The sequence below is a fragment of the Lynx rufus genome, unplaced genomic scaffold (assembly GCF_022079265.1).
Source record: "Lynx rufus isolate CCGP_SWC_20201006 ecotype Redwood Valley unplaced genomic scaffold, mLynRuf1.p SCAF_12, whole genome shotgun sequence".
Classification (NCBI taxonomy): Eukaryota; Metazoa; Chordata; class Mammalia; order Carnivora; family Felidae; genus Lynx; species Lynx rufus.
In genome coordinates, this window is record NW_025814826.1 from 18,669,150 (window position 1) to 18,689,169 (window position 20,020).

Genomic DNA, 20,020 nt, shown 5'->3' on the forward strand with positions numbered 1-20,020 from the left:
ATAAAGAAGATGCCTCAGGAATGACAACAGCTGTTGGTGGGGTGATCCAGTCTCCCTTTATAAGGCCCTCATAACCTGTATATGACTCAATTATCTCTGAGCAATTAAATCCTAATGGGAAGAAGTACTGCAAAGAAAACTGCAATTATACACATGTGTATAACTGAGCCTGCACCTCACTTCAACCCCCTTTTATTTCTTGGTCTCTGTGTAACATAAGAGCTGTGTATGTAGAAAGCAATAGAGTTTCCTCCCACACAGTCACAGAGCAGGTCAGTAGTGTGATTCCCTGCTTGAAGCAGAAGCTGTGGGAGGAAAAGCTGTATACCCAACATGGCAGGTAAGATACAATTTCACATGTTTTCCAGGGCCCTAGCATAACCTCAAGAAAGTAAGGAGTTGAAATTGTTTGGTACTTGAAAATCAGTCTCTTTGGTGTCCAACTACTGCCCACTTCTTTCTAAGCAAGGAGATCATGCAGATGGGTAAGAGAAGACATAGGAGGCCCTGACTGGTAAAAGTGACAATTTACATGGGGCCAAGCAATACCCTTGACCAAATCCAGATACCTCCAAGGAAGCTCCAATGATAGTTGGGTACACAGGTCTACAGAGTCACACCCATCAATCAGCATGTGGGCACATAGAACAGTAGTAATGACCCATTCTAAGATTCTTCCCAGGAGGGTCTGGCCTCTAGGTACTCAGAGCAGAGTAACATGCACCACACACACACACACACACACACACACACCCTGTTCTTGCCTCCTGAACCTGAAGCAGCTCCTGTGTGTGGTGCTATGGTACATAGGAAGAAGTCCTGGATAGTCACGGGTAGATGAGATGGCAGTGATGTTTCACATCCTCTTACTCATTGGTCTTGGTTGTTGCCTAAACCGTCAAGCTCAAAACTTATAATCAAATGACAAAATTATCTAAATCATGTGTATCTTACTTTCCATTTCAACGTATCATATTAATTATATGCCATTGTATAGCTCTAAAGCATGAGATTGGCCCCCCAAATCTTTAAGGTTCCAATTGAGCATCTTAGGAAATATCAACCAAAACAGATAATATGCTGCATGAGATTCTTTTTCCAATTCAGATCCTCAACAAGACATTCAACAAAGCATGTGAGCATGTCTAAACTTGTCATTCATGGCCATGCTGCAAGCTGACTTCAGATGACTAATTACCGAGCCTTCCTTCATCGACCTTCTCCCAGGATGTCCCCCCACTTCCAAGCCACATCTCTTGGCGCTTCCGTGCCCACTATTCCTGCCAGTCATCTCACTCCATTCCTCCACACTGTGCCAAAGAGAGGTCCTGGCCCCCTCCTCTGACAAAACATCAATTATCACTAAATTACGACGTCTCTGACACCAACCAAACTAGATATTTCAGACCTAAATTTTTTCTAGGAAGCTTGAGGCAAATTTATCAGACAGTTGCCAAAGTTTATGCTTCACTTAGAGGCAGCAACACACAGTCTGATTGAACCATTCCAGAAAGATGGTCTGGTCATTCAAAAACCTGACTGTCAAGGGCTGAATTCAGGCAAGACTGGATTGGGGAAATGACATAGTTGATGGGAGAAAGGAGAAACCTATAGGAGCAGCAAGACTTCCCCCCTCATAGAAAAGAGAGGGGGACCAGAGAGAAGCTTACAGTAGGTATTTGGAAAGTTTAGAGTTCTATTTTATTTTATTTTTTTTTTCAACGTTTATTTATCTTGGGACAGAGAGAGACAGAGCATGAACGGGGGAGGGGCAGAGAGAGAGGGAGACACAGAATCGGAAACAGGCTCCAGGCTCTGAGCCATCAGCCCAGAGCCTGACGCGGGGCTCGAACTCACGGACCGCGAGATCGTGACCTGGCTGAAGTCGGACGCTTAACCGACTGCGCCACCCAGGCGCCCCTAGAGTTCTATTTTAAAGCCTTATGTCTTATTCAAAACCATTTGCTGAATTAGGTTTTTTAAAAATTTTTTTAATGTTTATTTATTATTGAGAGACAGAGAGAGGCAGAGCAGGAGCATGGGAGGGGCAGAGAGAGGGGAGACACAGAATCTGAAGCAGGCTCCAGGCTCTGAGGTGTCTGCACAGAGTCCGACCTGGGGCTCAAACTCACAAACCACGAGATCATGACCTGAGCTGAAGTCGGACACTTAATCAACTGAGCCACCCAGGTGCCCCTTGATGAATTAGTTTTTATATAAACTGATACCTTCTTAGCTTTAGATTAAAATAATGTGCACAGCAATATTCACTTTAGCACTGTTTGTAATGAAAAACTGGAAGTCTATATATGAGAGAACATAGTTAAAATAAGGTGACTTCACTCAATGGAATACTGACATAATTAAAACAAGGATTCTGAAAAGAATGTTATACTATGGAAAAGGCTTAAGATGAAATGCTAAGTCAAATGACAAAGGGAACCAAAGAATGCATAATATATGTTATGATTTCACATTTTAAAATATAGTCTGGCAGACAGTTCACCGCAACACATATGGTGGGTATGTTTAGGTAGTGGGAGTATACACTTCTTTCCTTTTTTCTATATACCTGTGTTTTCCAAATCTAATGAACATGTAAAATTTTTAATGAACATATTTTATAATAGATACTTATTTTAAAATATAAGTAAGTGGCCTCAGAGGATACACTATAAAAATTACATGGAATCAGAAAAAAGTAGGTAAGAAAATCACTATATGAAACTAAGCCGGTCATCCAATGAAAGCTGAGGGAAAGCTGAAGTGACTTAGAAGCTACTAGGGCAAGTGCCCTCTGGAAAAAAAAGAAATCATGAGACTTTATGCTGTGGATATGACCCCACATTTTTCCTTTCTCTTCTTTGCTTTATTACAGGGAAACAAAGGATCACACAACACTTATCTTCTGAGAACTAGAAGCAGACCATTGGAAGCCTGCCTTCACCTGGTCCATTTTTAATTTTTGACTCCTCTCCTACTTACAAGGGTTTTAGCACACTTTCTGCTCTGAAACTCTTGGGAACTACAGTCAGACCCCAGGCACCATACACATCCTTAAAGAGCTGCAATTCCAGAGAAGTTTTCCAATCCCTAAAAAAGACCACATTCCTGCATACTATCATCTCTCTGGGGACAAATTTCAACTTTATCTTATTCATTACTGCAACCCCAATGCCTAGCATAGTACATGGTACCAAAGGATGCTTCAAGCAATTTGTTGAATGGTTTTTAAATATTTTCTTATAATCAGGATTAGCCCTAGTAGAAACTGAAGTGAGTTTAAATTAGTAAAAATTATATTTTATCATATTTAGGCACCGGGCTTTTTAATTTATGACTATATGTTATTTGGACAAATAACTGTACTCTTTTAATTGGTTTTAAAATTGGCCAAATTAACATGTGGTGTCACCTTTAACACAGTTATTTACACACAAGAGAAAGAAGCCAAAGCCAGACACTACCAGCCACCTAGTGCAACTTATGTGGATCACAGACAAATTACAAAGGAGGAAATCAACAGCCTCTGGAACGTTACCCTGGCAAACCTGAACCCATGGAGTGATGGCGCTTGTTCCATGAGGAGTTGATCCTAACCACTGCCGGAAAGAGTACCTGTGGGACAGCCATTTGGTACCAGCGCTGGGAGGAAAACAGGAGCAGCCATGTTGAAACGTCACAACTGGTGACTGGACCAGGAGAACTGGTGTTGGCAAGAGTCTCCAATGATGCTGTGTCTGATGCACTTTGCAGGTGCCACCTATCAAAAATTGAAAGCCCAATTCAATCAAAGTTGGTTTTGTGCTACATTTCCTATAGTTAGTTTACAACATGTCTCTGATTCTTATGCTACACAGACAAGAAAATTCAAAGATTACACTGGCTCCTTCATATGCGGTCAAGTTCTTCAGCTCTCAGTCATATTCTCTATGAAGGGCTCTGTGGATTCTTTAGAATGAATACAAAATAATAAAATAATAATAATAGTAATAATAATAATAATGATAATAGTGCTTTAAATAAGTGAAGTTCTGGCAGGTTTCAAGTGCTTTCCCATTCAGTATCAGAACCTCTTATTAATTTTCACAGTCAGAATTAAGAAACAAACTTAGAAAAACCTTTAAGGAAATGGAATTAGAGTTTAGCAAAGAGCCACACAATAATATCTTTTAAATGTAGGAATGGCTTTCACACAGCGAGAAGCTACTTTTCATTTAACAAAGAACAAGGAGAGCCTGGTTTTAGTTGAAACCTGAGGAATTTAGGTTAGATAATAGGTTAACTTTTGTTCTCTGGTATTCTTTCCCAGGAACTGTTTTTTAGGTAGGGTAGACACTCATCTTGCTGAGATGCTTTTAAATTTAACCTGAATGCAAAAGATGTAGCAGATGGTCTTTTAAAGACTCTCCATATTCAAGAAGCTGGACATTTAAGAGCTTCAAAAGGAAATTGTACTTTGTCATTTGATGGCCAATTCAATTCTAACAAACATTTCTGAAACACTTGACACATTATTTTCCTATAGGCAATGACCTAATAGCTTTCTCATCCACTTAAACCTACTGGTTGATTTCCTCTCCGAGTTACTGACTACTGTCTACTTTTCCTTCAACTGTTCTCACCTGTTTCCTCTGACCTTTTCATCCCATCCAAGTCCCTGTGAACTCACACTATGTTCTCTGCAATAAAGAAGGGACTTTCCTCTTAAACCATACAGTCCTCTAAGAAAAGGAGGATTATTAACCAAAAGGTCTTGTTCAAATTCCAACAGGGGAAACTGTATTTTGCCACCATACAATTACCCATCATTTATTTGGAAATACTATTTAATATCCCATTCAAAATAAAACCTGTTGCAGAGAAGGCTGCCTCAGAGGGGGCCTGTCTTTTCTAGCACAGAGGAGATGATGTTTCAGAGATGTATGACTAATACTCCTGGGGCAGGAGCCGAGTACATTGGGATCCTTTGGGAATAAAGGTACCTCCAAAGGATCAAAATGATTTTTATTTTATGCGTGAAGTAGACAATCCCATTAGACAGATTTTTTTCCCTCCAGCATTTTGCAGCATCTTCTGAGATTCAGACTTAAGCCAAGAACTGCTTGGTAATATTGTGTGGATGACGCATTACACGGAGATGACTCTGTGACATCATGCCGTCTTGTTCTCAGTAGAGCAACCTGATGTGCCTGCCCTGTACACCCCAGTTCTGTGAGTCACTGCATGATATATTGTCCAGGAAATGCAAAATGATGCTCTTCTTAAAAACTCACGATTAAAAAATTGAGGCTTCCGGCTAGGGAATGTAGAGTGAAAAAAGTTAACTCTCTGGAGGGGCAAGTTCTCATTTCTGTTTTTCTTTTCATTATTGTTTAAGATCCTATAAGGGATTGTAGTTTATAAATAAGTATGACAGGTGGTTATTTTCTTTGGTGTTTTATTGTTACAGAAATGAAGTTTATTTTCCACCAACCAGAACTTCCCACAATGAACAGCTATGCCACTCTTCATCCTAGGAAGCTTTACCATCAAAAATGAATACTGGAGCGCCTGGGTGGCTCAGTCAGTTAAGTGTCTGACCCTTGGTTTCCACTCAGGTCATGATCTCATGACTTTATGAGTTTGAGCCCTGCATCGGGATTCTCTCTCTCTCTGTCCCTCCCCTACTCGTGCTGTCTCTGTCTTTCTTAAAATAAATAAACTTAAAAAGAAAGACTTAATATCTATATGTGTATTATGGATACTGAAGACAATTGACTAAATAAGCATACTCATGCCTGAAGAATTCTGCAATACAAAGCAATCCTTATACACACAAACTTACAGTGAATTTTAGCAATGATAAATTAAAAAGGATATCTACTAAAGAGAAAATTAAAATTTGGCCTTATCCAAATACTTCCAATCTGAATCAAAAAATCATGTGCTGAACCCCAAACAGAGAGAATTCGAGGTTTAAAAATCTTTTCTTCTTCTGTCTCCACCCTGCAAATTTCAGTAAATAAAATAATTGGTGAACCAAAGATTCAGTGAACAAAAAATGCAGGGAAAAACAGAAACAGCAGAGATTAATCAAGCCAAGATGTTAACAAGGACAGAATCTCTTTCTGGCAAGGCTGACCTTTCCAATCCAGTACATTGTACTCGTCACTCCTGAAGCTTAAGACATCAGGGCAGCCAGACAAATAGCAAGAGCCCAGACCCCCAGGGTTCAAAAGCAATCAGGCAGAGAGCACACATTAAATACCTTCCCTTGCCTCAAAACCACCATTCATCTCCTGTTAGAAATGCACTGTTACTGAGAGGGCAGCATCATTTGGGGCTATGGATGCTACCGGTTTGATTTGGACCAATGTCTGGTTAAATCCCAAGGAAGGATTCAAGAGCCCATGAAGGTGTGGGTTCCATGGAGGAGGGATCACTCCAGGTAGTCACTTCACACTTAAAGAAACCCCTGGAACCGCTATTGGATTTGGAGGTCAGGCAACCAGGCAGAACCCGAAGGACCCAAAGGACCCAGACACTCTAATACATCCCCTAGGAATTTTAGTTCTCTCTGTGCCACAGCCCATTTATCTAAGCATGTCTTTTGAAGGAGTCTTTTTTTGGCAGATTTCAGGATTTTTCATATAGACAATTAGGTCATCTACATATAGAGATATATCATTTCTTCATTTCCAATATGTATGCCTTTTATTTCCTTTTCTTGCTGTTTGCACTAGCTAGAATTTACAACACTATGCTAAATAAGAGTGGTGAGAGCTCATATCCTTGCCTTTTTCCCACGTTTAGGGGGAAAGCATACAGTCTTTCACTATTAACTTTGATGTTGGCTTTAGGATTTTGTAGATTCATTTTATCAAGCTGAGGAATTCCCCACTAGTACTGTTTTTTCTGAGAGGGCTTTTGTTAATTTAAAAAAATGTTGATTTGGGGGGCATCTGGGTGGCTCAGTCTGTTAAGCGTCTGAGTCTTGATTTGGGTTCAGGTCGTGGTCCCAGGATTGTGGGATCAAGCCCCACATCAGGCTCCATGCTGATCCTGCTTGGGATTCTCTCTCTCCCTCTGCCCCTCTCCCCTGCTTGCACACTCTAAAATTAAAAAAAAAAAAAATTTATGTTGAGTTTTTTTTTATTTGCATCTACTGATATGATCATGTGATTTTTCTTCATTAGCTTGTTAATATGGTGGATTACATTATATGATTTTCAAATGTTAAACCAGTCTTGAATAACTAGAATAAGCCCCATTTGGTTGTGGTGCATAACTGTTTTTATGGAATGCCAAATTCTCCTTCCAACATTCTATTAAAGACTTTTATGTCTATATTCATAGTGCAAATAGGTCCATAGTTTTCTTTTTCTTTTTTGCACAATCTTTGTCTGATTTTAGTATCAGGTATATTGGCTTCACAAAATAAATTGCAAGTGTTCCCTTCTCTTCTATTTTTGAAAAGATTTGTAGAATTGGCATTAATTCTTTAAACACTTGTTAGTATTCTCTAGTGAAAACTTCTGGATCTGGAGATTTATTTTAGGAGGTTATTAATTATGAATTAAAATTCCTGAATAGTTATAGGGACCTTCATATTGGGCCTTGTCTATTTCATATTGGGTGAGTTGTGGTAGTTTGTATTTTTCAAGGAATTGGTCTATTTCACCTAAATTGTCAAATGTATGTATGTAGACTTGTTATTAGTCCTTTATTATCCTTTTAATTTTTGCAGGACCTTTAGTAATATTTCTTGTTTCAGGGCACCTGGGTGGCTCAGTCAGTTAAGCATACCAACTCTTGATTTTGGCTCAGGTCATGATCTCACAATTCGTGAGATCGAGCCCCACATCTGGCTCTGCGCTGACAGCATGGAGCCTGCTTGGGATTCTCTCTTTCCCTCTCTCTGCCTCTCCCCTGCTCACTCTCTCCCTCTGTCTATATCTCTCAAAATAAATAAATACAATAAGTAAAATGTAAAAACTTAAAAAAATATTTTTGGTTTCATTCCTGCTCTTGGTAATTTGCATCTTCTGTTTTTTCTTTATTAATCTTGCTGGACATTTGTCAATTTTAACTTTTTGTTCCATTAGTTTTCTCTTCTTTTGTTTTTAATCTCATTGATTTCTCTATTCTTATCTTTGTTATCCACTCCCTATGCTTGCTTTGGACTTATTTTGCTTTTTTTCTGGGTTCATGAGGTTGAGAACTTATATTGTTGATTTGAGACTTTTCCTCTTTTTTTTTTTCTTAGAATCATTGTTAGTATTTTATTTTAATTTTGTTTGTTTTTCATTTTATTTAAATCCAAGTTAGTTAACATATAGTGTAATAATGGTTTCAGGAGCAGAATTTAGTGATTCATCCCTTACATATAGCACCCAGTGCTCATCCCAACAAGTGCCTTCCTTAATGCCTATCATCCATTTAGCCAACATCCCCCCATCCAACACCCCTCCAGCAACCCTTAGTTTGTTCTCTGTATTCAAGAATCTCTTAAGGTTTGCCTCCCTCTCTGTTTGTGTCTTATTTTTCCTTCCCTTCCCCTATGTTCATCTCTTTTGTTTCTTAAATTCCACATGAGTGAAATCATTTGGTATCTTTCTCTGACTTATTTCCCTTAGCATAATACACTCTAGTTCCATCCATGTTGTTGCAAATGGCAAGATTTCATTCTTTTTTATCACCAAGTAATATTCTTTCATGTGTGTGTGTATATATACATATATATGTATACATATATATATGAAGATGTGGTATGCATACATATATATGTATACTTATATACATATAGATACACACACACACACACATCTTCTTCTTCTTTATCCTTTCATCAGTCAATGGACGTTTGGGCTCTTTCCATAATTTGGCTATTGTTGACAGTGCTGCTATAAACATTGGGGTGCATTTGCCCCTTCAAATTAGCATTTTTGTGTCCTTTGGATAAATACCCAGTAGTACAATTGCTGGGTGATAAGGTAGCTCTATTTTTAATTTTTTGAGATGCTTTTCCTCTTTTCTAATGAAAGAAAGCATTAAGTACTATAAATTTCCCTTTAAGTACTGTTTTAGCTATGCCCCACAAATTTTTATTATGTTCTATCTTCATTTTCATCAATTCAATTTCTTTTTACTTCAATATAATCTTTGACCCATGGATTACTTAGAATTGCACTGCTTAATTTCCAAATGCTTGAAAATTTTGCTGTCATTCCTCTGCTAATGATTTCTAGATAATTCCATTGTGTGTACAGAGCACATACTTATGACTTCTATTCTCTTAAATTTGTTGAGGTTTGTTTTATGGCCTAAAATATGTTCTATTTTGGTATATGTTCCATGGACACTTGGAAAGAATGTATATACTGCAGTGGTTGGGCAAAGCTTTCTATAAATGTCAATTAGATTTTCTTGGATGATGATGTTGAATTCTTCTATATTCTTGCTAATTTTTCTATTTAGTTATTCTATCAACATCGATAGAGGAGTCCTGAAATCTCCAACTATAATTGTGGATTTGACAATTTCTCCTTATAGTTCTATCAATTTTTACATCACATATTTTACAGCTCTATTGTCACATAGTGCATACCCTTTTAGGATTACTATCTTTTCTTGGGAGACTGACCTTTTGTAATTATATAATGTTCCTTTCTGATCCATATTTTCTTTTCTTTCTACTTTGTGACATGAGTATAGCCACTCCTGATTTATTTTGGTTAATGTCTGCATAATACATCTTTTTAATTTCAATGTTTCTATTTTATTATATTTGAAATGAGTTTCTTACAGACATCATATAGTTGGGCTGTTTTTTAATATACTCTGTCAATCTCTGACTTATAGTTGGTATATTTAAACCATTGACATTTAATGTAATTATTGATATGTTGTGGCTTAAAGCTGCCATTATATCTTTTGTTTCTCTTTGTTCTTCTTTTTCCATTTGTTTTCTTGACTGTCTTAAACATTTTTTAGTGTTATAGAGTTTTTTAGTGGTTGCTCAAGGTATTACATTATATATAGATAATTTATACCTCTACTGATACCATGGGGGCAGGGAGGTGGTCTCCTTACCACTGAGGAGTGATGAAAATCCTAACTCTCCACTAGGTCTCCTCTGACAGCACTCCAGCAAAGGGGTTTCCTTGTTAAAATGTGAAGAAGGTCAGAGTCTTTTCCAGTATGGGTTAAGGTAGGGCCATAGTTTTTCTGTGATGTTTGACTAGAGTAGAGCAATTATTATCTAAAACTTTTCTTCTTAAATAAATAATTAAGAATTTTCTGTCTTCCTAAACTGTCCCTCTCCTAGTCTTCTGGCTACAGACAGCAAGCTTCTACTGGAGATTTCTTTGTCTGCATTTGGTGTTTCTAGGTTACTGGCTTATCAAGCTCCAAGTATGAGACTTACGAGACAAAAAGAAGAGCCAGGGAATTTACCATTACACTGTCCTTGAGTACTAAGGTTCCTAACTGTTCTGCCTTCTTCCTTCTACCTTTCATAATCTCCTTATGTGCATTTTCTATATACTGTCCAGGGTTTGTATTATATTTAATCAAAGAAATAGGGGAAAGTATGTCTATTCCATCTTCCCAGAAGTGCTAAGTGCTTCTTCCTTAGCTGTTTAATAAAGAACACTTAAAAGAACTGAAGGACTATTGGCATGGATGTTTTGAAAAGACAAAGCACCAGCTAGCCATTACACTGTCATATAAATATATTCATTATCAAATAAATATATTTATTGTTAGATAAATATATATTAGTTATCATAAAGTTTAAATTGAGCCTTTATTTATTCTGATTATTATCAGAAAATTTGGTTTATCTTTAAGACAAAAAGGAGTTTTCTTGTAATGTGAAATGATTCATTTTAATAATTCAAAAGATTGATCAATTGTAATCTTGATAATATAAATGTTCTTATATGAAAGTACTTTTGTATCAGCTTGTTAATAAATCCTTTAATTTGTGGCAGGTTATAGATAAAGTTTTCAGATTACCTTCTGATAAAAATACAAGCATCTAATAGCAGATAGCAAGAAAGCAACCTGTTTTCTAGCTGGATGAAGCCCCAGCCTCTGTCTTCCTCAATGCTCTAACCATACCTTGTATTTTTTTTCCAGTAACATATGAATTCTAGAGGCAAAATTCAGTTAATCTCTCAATCAGCCTCAAGTGACCAGAATCTTCTAAATTGTAGGAACACAATTATTGTATTTAAGTCTCAGGTACCAACCCCATATGTGAGGGGGAAGGCTTCTGATACCCCTTTCATGCAAGAGTGGGAGAGTGTCTCCAAAATTTTTTAATCAATCATTTCATGAAAATACCCATTAGCATCCCCCTACACATCACAGAGAATTCAACCATTGAGAAATAAAGGACAGGGGGAAGAAAGAAGTAGTGGACAAAGCATTTTACAGTTTTTCCAGAAGTGGAGCAGCTGGTAACTACCGTGTGTTATAGTATAGAGTCACTTCTTCAAGTCTCTTTGAGTTTCTGAAAGTCATATTAGGGTGGGATAAACACAGCATTCTTTACAAAGGCTGTTTTCAGGCTTTTTAAAAAACTTATATCCTGGTAGAAAATAGGGAAGGATTGTTAAAGCCCACTCATCTGCCTACCATGACCTAGTCCCCTCAAAATGTGGTTCTCAAAATGTGGACCCCATACCAGACTTACTACATCAGAATCTCTAGAATTAAGGTCCAGGACTAGCATATTTAACAAACTTGTAGTAGCTTGGGAGATCTCTGCCTTCGTACTTTGTGGAACATAGTTTGAAAATCACTGTGCTATGGTTAGATTAACAGCATAACACAGAGAGAAAATCAGATCTCTATGGGGAATACTAGGTGGAAACAGAAGCACAAAAGTCTCCAGGCATAGTAAACAATTAAAGGGCAGCCACCACAGGCGGTCCTGGGATCCAGAGCATGAGTGTCAGTCTTTAGGATGCCAAAGACTAAGCCCAGGCCCAGGGTGATTTCTATTGTGTCTGCTTCACTGAGTCATAAGGCGAATGGTAATACAGTATAGGAAAAGGTAGGGGAAATTCCCTTTTTTATGAAATAAACTTTCTTAAAAAGAGTAATTTATTGAAACATTTTATATCTTACTTAAACATCTTACTATGGAAACATGACATTTAAAGAGAAATCTATTAGTCAACAAATGCTAATTAATGAAAGGTGCACTTTCTAAAGTTGACACCAATAGTTTAATTGACCAGCATCATCAGCTAGCATCAATCACTGAGGGTACTGGGTAGCATTCCAATCAGAGAACAGAAGGAAAGGTTTTGGAGGAAGTGTGCTGCACAAAGTCAAATATATGTACAGTAAACAAACACCTATGCTGTCAAAAAGCAAAACAAAACAGTGTACCTATAGAGCCCTCGTAAGTCAAACCACGGGAAGCAGGCAATGTTAATGTTAACACTGCTTTTACATGAACTGTTTATGCTTTTAACGTTTTCCAGCTTCTCATATTGCTTTTCCTATAGGTAGGGATTTCACAATTTTGTGTGTAAAAGCATAGCAATATTGACTATACTTTCAGTGTCCTAAAAAGAAGCCAGAATGTCCAAGAAGGAATAAATTTTAAAATATTTATTTCCAAAGAATATATAGTGGCATAGGGGAAAGTTCTTTATAGGATGTTAATTTTTTTTAAAAAGCAGAGGTACAGAACTATATTTCAGTATAATGATGAGTTTGATCCAATTTTGCAAACATATGTGTATATATTTTTTATTTTTATTTTTTATTTTTTTATTTTTTGAAATTTATATCCAAGTTAGTTAGCATATAGTGCAATGGTAATTTCAGGAGTAGAATCCAATGATTCATTCTCTACATATAACGCCCTGTGTTCATCCCAACAAGTGCCATCCTCAATGTCCCTTGTCCATTTAGCCCATCCCCCCAACCCAAAACCCCTCCATCAACCCTCAGTTGCTCCCTCTCTCTCTAAAAAAACAGTCCCTTATGTTTTGCCCCTTCCCTGTTTTTATATTATTTTTGCTTCCCTTCTCTTATGTTCATCTATTCTGTATCTTAAATTCCACATATGAGTGAAGTCATATGATACATGTCTTTCTCTGCTAACTGAAAAAAAGACTCATGGATGAAATAAATGTGCCAATACATTTATTTCAACTTTGGGTGTTAAGGGTATATTATTTTCTACTTTATATTTTTTTGTTTCAAAATTGTCTATAATAAATGTCTATTCATTCTATTAGAAAAAAAGGTTGTCTTTTTCTAAGTGACCAAGCTTCCATTCTCTTGAAATAATTCTACAATCTTGTCTACTTATTCATGTCCTTTTTAGCAATAAAACCATTCCCAACCACCACATATCCTTAAAGCACAAAGACATTGACCCCAAATTTGAACACAAATCATTGAAGCTCTAAAATTCTAGATCTCTCCATATTCCACGTATTGGCACATTTATTTCATCCATAAAGAAGATATAGGGGGGCACCTGGGTGGCTCAGTCAGTTAAGCTTCCAACTTCGGCTCAGTTCATGATCTCACAGTTCATGAGTTTGGGCCCCACATGCGGCTCTGTGCTGACAAATCAGAGCCTGGAGCCTACTTCAGATTCTGTGTCTCCCTCTCTCTCTGTTCCGCCCCAGTTCACACTGTGTCTGTCTGTCTGTCTGTCTCTCTCTCTCAAAAATCAATAAAAACATTAAAACAAAAAAGAAGATATAGGATAATAAGTAATTTTACCAGATCCTGGTTTGTCTGCCATTTTACCATTCACATTCTGCTGTACTTACATTAGGCTTTATAAAGGATATGTCAAATACTAACAACAGAGACTTCACCTGTTGGACAGGCATGGCTTGAGGATATAAATCATATATACCTCCTGTTCCTAATATAAGGAAGAAGATTGGCATATGTCATTGGAGACAACATAACAGACAGCTGCTTCTGTGATGCCACCTTTTGCATTAGTCAAAATATTGCTTAGGAAATACTTGTCAGGATAAGACAAGGTTGTATATACTGTTACCCACAGGACTGAGGACAGTCACCAAACATATGTGTACAAGACAAAAAAAATTTGCTACATAATATCTTCATTCTTGAGTTACTCCAGTGGCATATATAGCAAAGAGAGGGTTTGAGATTCAAGAGGGAAAAGAGAAAAGGAATTCAAGCTCCAGAGTTGCTCTATAAGAGAGATTAGTGGGTACGAGTCTCATTGGTACAAGGAGAGGCACATTATGAAACTATAGTTGAACAATTATGGGTCCCAATTATCCCACTTACTACCTTTGTAACCACTGATGAATCACACAACATCTTTGCTCCTCATTTTCCTCATTTGTGAAAGAAGAATTAAAATATTCAAATGGATAAGATGATTAAGAGAATCACAGGAAGAAATATATGCAAATTATTTGGGTCGTAAGTGTTTGGGTTCCCTACACTTACTAAATGTCCATCAATTGACGAATGGATAAAGAAGTTGTGGTTTATATACACAATGGAATACCACTTGGCAATGAGAAAGAATGAAATATGGTCTTTTGTAGCAACATGGATAGAACTGGAGTGTTATGCTAAATGAAATAAGTCATACAGAGAAAGACAGATACCATATGTTTTCACTCTTACGTGGATCCTGAGAAACTTAACAGAAGACCATGGGGGAGGGGAAGGTAAAAAAAAAAGTTAGAGAGGGAGAGAGCCAAACCATAAGAGACTCTTAAAAACTGAGAATAAACTGAGGGTTGATGGGGGGTGGGAGGTAGGGAAGGGTGGGTGATGGGCATTGAGGAGGGCGCCTGTTGGGATGAGCACTGGGTGGTGTATGGAAACCAATGTGACAATAAATTTAATATTAAAAATAAATAAATAAATGAAAACAATTTGAAAAATAAAAAATATTCAAATGGATAGATGATTAAGAGAATCACATGAAGAAATACATGCAAATTATTTGGGTCATAAGTGTTTGGGTTCCCTAGCAAGTTCCCATTCATCTGTGGTCATCTGTGAGGAAGAAATTTAGGCATTTGGTTGGTGTCAGGGATTGGGTTCCATGAGATAAAGGTCAGAGGTTGCTACCCAAGCCCGCACAGTAGCCTCACAGCAAAAAGAGCAAAAGTCAAGCCTGAATCTTTTAACACTATTTTTTTCCCAACTATGGGTCACAACCTATTAGTGGGATGCACATCAATTTACTGTGCTGTGATTAGCAGTTTTTTAAGTGAAATGGAATCGACTACATTAGAGTTCATCTAATGTGATAAGGGTTAGTTTCATTAAACTCTTGGTTTGGTTTCATATATATGTATATGTTAATGTATGTATGTTGGATTGTGATGTGAAAATATATATTACTGAGGGTCAAGGTCAAACAACTTTGAAAAACACTTCTTTAAAAAAGCGAAGTTTCAAAATCTCAGCCCAAAGGTTCACATCACAGTGATTCAGCGTTTGAAGGAATCAGGATGGGAACTGATTAGGAACAGTATGAGGGCAGAATCTCTAGTGATTGCTGGAACAGGTTTAGGGTATCCATACTCCCTATATCTATGAATAGTATGTAGTGAGCCAGGCTGACTTATCACAGGCATAGAAGACCCTAAATACTAGAAAGATCTGGTTCCCAGTATGCTGGGGGTTAGCAGTTTCCTTCATATTCTCCAGGGAAATCACTGATCCTCTCTACTAGGGTACCTTGGGTTTTGTTCACCTGCTCTGTGGAACTCCTCATCTGGGACTTGTTTTCTTACCTCCCTTCTGCCATACACACCTTTTAGGACTGAGCCTTGTTCTCATTCTTCCCCACCTCACCTCACTCAGAGTTCTGTGGACTCGACAGCACCTTGTTCTATTCCATGACCAGTCCCCACACTGCCCCTCCCCATTACATCCCATCATTGGGCCCAAAATGGAATTGATTTCCCACAACTCAACTCAGAATCAGAACAGATGAAATCTCTCTCCAACATGAAAACCTTTCAATATTTACCACATCTTTAAATTTGATTAGCTTATCTTGTGTGTCTTCACCTAATCACCAGAATAGACCATAGAGATGGAGCATGACCAGAAACCTCCTACCTGGAGCACCAGTCACAGATTACTGCTCCAACAGCAAACAGAAGTCTCTTTGTTTATAGTACCTCCCAGCTTATCTCTGCCCACAAGGATCTCATGCACAATTGTCAAGGGTCCCACTGAGGTTCTGATAGCCAATATCTACCAGTGTCCTATAGAAAATTATCTTGATGCCATTTCAGGCTACCAAAAATGCCAAAAATACTATGAGGAGGTCGTGGAATGGTTTGTTAAAAATCCATTTATAACACACAGAGAGAAAGAAGAGAAAAGTGATCAGGGTAATTTAACACATTTAGATAGGGTACAGATAGGGTAGAAGAGCCTCACTGCTTGAATTCTGGGTTAGCAATGTTCATTTGTCTTCTCTCTCTCTCTCTCCCTCTCTCTCCCTCTGTTAATAGAAAGGAATGCCCACATCCACATTCCCACCCCAGCCTAGAAAAGAAGAGATGAAGGGGAAAAGCTTCCCTCACAACTATGCTGGAGAGAGGAGGAGAAAGCCAACAATTAAGTAATTTCAACAGTCTGGAATTACTTTTATATTGCATGTTGTGTACATATCCTCCATTAATTTTCACAATCTTGAATTTCCTTATTTCCATCTGGTATTATTTATCTTATTTTATTCTAGATTCCTTCAGAATTCAGACACACTAAGGTGTTGAGAAACAACTTTCCTCAAGCTTAGTGGCCAGCTTTCATTCATTGTGTGAAAATTAACACACCAGAATCCCCGTTCCTCCCAGAATCACACCATTCCCATAATCTCAGTGGCCTTGGGCTTTTCCTTCTAGGCTTCCCTGCTAATGGGCCTGTTGGGCTGCCTAGGACTAGGCTTCTGGGTCTTCTAGCACCTTAGTGCCATTTACAGTGTTCTATCCCCACTCCTGCTGTCTTAAGATATGCCTTTGCTTCTTCCAGGACAGCCATTTGCTACTGCCAGCAATTTACCAGTAACTAGCAGCAATTAGCAGCAGCCTGAGTTAACATACTTTAGAAGCAACTCAGCAAACTCAGACGGAGAAATCTCAGAATTTTGGAGAATGGCTGACCTTTCCCCATCCTCCAGCTGCAGAGAGAAGCCTTACACCTATCTCCTCAGCATTCTAAAGAGACTGCTAATGTACACTAGATCTTGTAAACTCACAAGGAGCCATTCATTTTTTGGGTCTGCAACATATCTTTCCGGAGCCCCCTCCATGAAACATGGGCTTAGGCCATGCCAGATGGCAAGTGACTAGCTTCATGCTATCCTCAGTGATGAAGGTTCAGAATTCATTCACCTTGAGCTTCTTCCACCAATAAATCGCACCAAAGGACTTCACAGGGGCAATGTTCAGAGGTGGCTCATGAAAAAGAATCGTAATACCCTCATTATTCCATCCAAGACATAGATGGGCTATGCCCACCATCCAGTACCCAGAAATCAAACTCTGCTGAAAAACAAGACATGGGCATTAGTGTGGAACTGCTCGTCATGTCCTGGAGAAAACCAATCAGCAATCTATCTACGTATTATTAAAAACAAACAATTATTGAGCCTCTCCTATATTCCAGACACAGTGCAGACACTGGTATTCAGACCAAAGAGTTCACAGGTTGGAAGGAGAGAGAATGAGACATCTAAGTAGACAGTTACTACAGGAAGCACTGGGTTCTGGAGAAGCTTATAAGAGGACATCGGAAAAGGCTTCCTGAGAAGCTGATGCTCAAACCGAGCCTTAAAGAACAAACAGGAGTCAGCAGGGCAGAGACAGCAGAGGGCACATCATGTGCAGATGGTCTGAGATAATGAGAAAACCTGGGACACTTGGGGAGCTGTACTTTTAGTTCAGCCAGTAGGTCAGGGAATGAGATAGGCATGATGTGGCAAGAGGTGAGACTGCAGAAGAAGAGTCGATGGAGGCAAAAGTCTAGAGGTTCTTGGTGAATTCCAAGGTTCTCCCAATCACAATCTCTATTTTCTTAAAAAAGACTCATGAAAGAATGGAATTCTAGGCATAGAAGAGAAGTGGGATATCAACTAAGGTCACCTATTTTATACACAAGTAAGCTAAGGCCCACAGTGGTCAAATGAGGATAAGAGGCAGCACCCTGAGATGATGGGATGATAGCAGTTCACATATGTATAACATCTTACAGTCCACCAAGCTCTTTTACTTATCACATATCAAAGATGGAGGGAAATGTGCACAAGTTAAAAGACCTAAGTTGTCAGCATGCCTCAATCACTGCCTGGGACAAGCGATCCTCAGTAAGTCCTTTTATGGCTCTGGATCTCATTTTCACATCTACTGGATGAAGAGGCTGGATCAGTAATGCTTTCTCCAGTTCTAACACCCCACGTTTCTAAAAGCTGGTACCACCACATCTTTACCGCCATATTAGAAAAAAATAACTTCTCCTACAAAGGCCTAGAGTTATAATTTTCTGAAGGTTTCAAGATGGATCTAACCCGTATTTCTAATAATAATCCATTTCCTGCTTAAATCAGCTGGTCACAAATAATCTCACATCACCCTTATTAAAAATATCTCCAATTAAACCAAGAAACAAGTTGCCTCCATAAACTCTGGAAATCCATCTGAAACCAAAAGAGCCATTATTGCACTCCACACTGAAAGTGTTTCCTTGCAAACAAAGTGCCCAAAATTGTAGCTTTCTTTCTTTTTTAGTTTAAATTTAGGCACTGAAAACCCACAGGGACATTCTATAATAAAGAAATGAACATATCGCACCTTCTGCCTTTCTCATCATCTATTATTAAAGACATTTGCAGGAGAGCAGGCTCACATTGCTTACGAATCCATCCAGGCCTGCTGCTAATTCTCATTATGAGGTAAGGAGCACAATCTGAGAGGTCCTTCGTCTTTTGGAGAGTGGAACAATGTAGCTGTCAACGCAAAGATTGAAGACGCAGGTGGGCACGACTCAGCTGGAGCAAAAGGATGCAACAGTGACCATGTTTCATGCAATGACCTGAAAATCAAGAGAAGAGAAAAAAACCACAAATGTAATTTGCTAAGTTTCTCGGCAATGGTTTTAAAATTAGAGTTCTGTGCTTCAAGGCACTGTGCTCTAGTGTGGGATCAAACATGGAAAAGCTCAGCCTGTCCTCAAGGAGTTTACAAGGAACAGGAGATGAAAAATGAAAAGTAGAAGGCAGCAAGAGATGGTATCATGAGATCAGAAGGTGAGTTCAGAGAGGAGAGAAATCATATCCTGGCCGATCAGTGAGGTTGCAACCATCTGGGGCAGGGCAGGGCTGTGGCAGGAGGTAAGTGCCACATCTGCCCTCCAGGCCGTCTGAGCCACCCTCCCCTCCTCTCACCCTGCACTCAAACTTCACTTTACAATTTCCTCCATGGCATCATCTGGATTTCCTTCTTTCCTTCCTCTCCTTCTTTCACCTGTTCATTCTGTATCTCCTCCGCTAGAATGCAAGTTCCATGAAAGCAGAACTTTGCCTCGTTCTCTTCAGTGCCTAGAATAGTGACTGGCATGTAACAGGTACTCAATAAATGGTGGGAAGGTAAGGCAGGCATCCAGGAAATAAGGAGGGGGGGAGGTAAGATACAATCCACAGAAATGAATCCATGTCCCTGCTCATCTTTACCTCACATCCTATTCACATTTTAAAGTTTGATGTAAATTACTTCCACTGAGAGATCTGCCCCTACTGCCTTTAGCGCACCCAAGTCTTAACTTGGCCCTAAATTCTTTTACAGTCCTGTGTCTGGCCATTCCCCACCACACATCCCACCAAACTGCACAATTGTTTGTACACGCCATGTCTTCGCCCCTGCTGTTCCCTTCACCTAGAATAGCATCCTTCTTGTACCTTTCTCTGCCAGATAAACTCCTACTCTTTCTTCAAAACACAATGTAGCAAGTTAGCAATATCTAACAAAATGTTAAATATGCA

At 38.6% G+C, this 20,020-nt stretch overlaps 1 protein-coding gene across 2 annotated transcripts in view; it reads right to left on the reverse strand.

The window, feature by feature from the left end:
• The window catches only part of CRH (corticotropin releasing hormone), a 128,535-nt gene extending 109,466 nt beyond the window's left edge, over nucleotides 1-19,069 (reverse strand). The window contains exons 1-2 of one of the 2 annotated variants that reach the window (XM_047073989.1): nucleotides 18,889-19,069; nucleotides 3,619-3,763 (exon numbers count right to left, since the gene is read on the reverse strand). The gene's annotated coding sequence lies outside the window, so the exon portion shown is untranslated. Of the gene's footprint in view, nucleotides 1-3,618; nucleotides 3,764-18,833 lie in introns of both variants that reach the window. The other variant, XM_047073988.1, reaches the window with a different exon arrangement.
• Nucleotides 19,070-20,020: the final 951 nt, after the last annotated feature.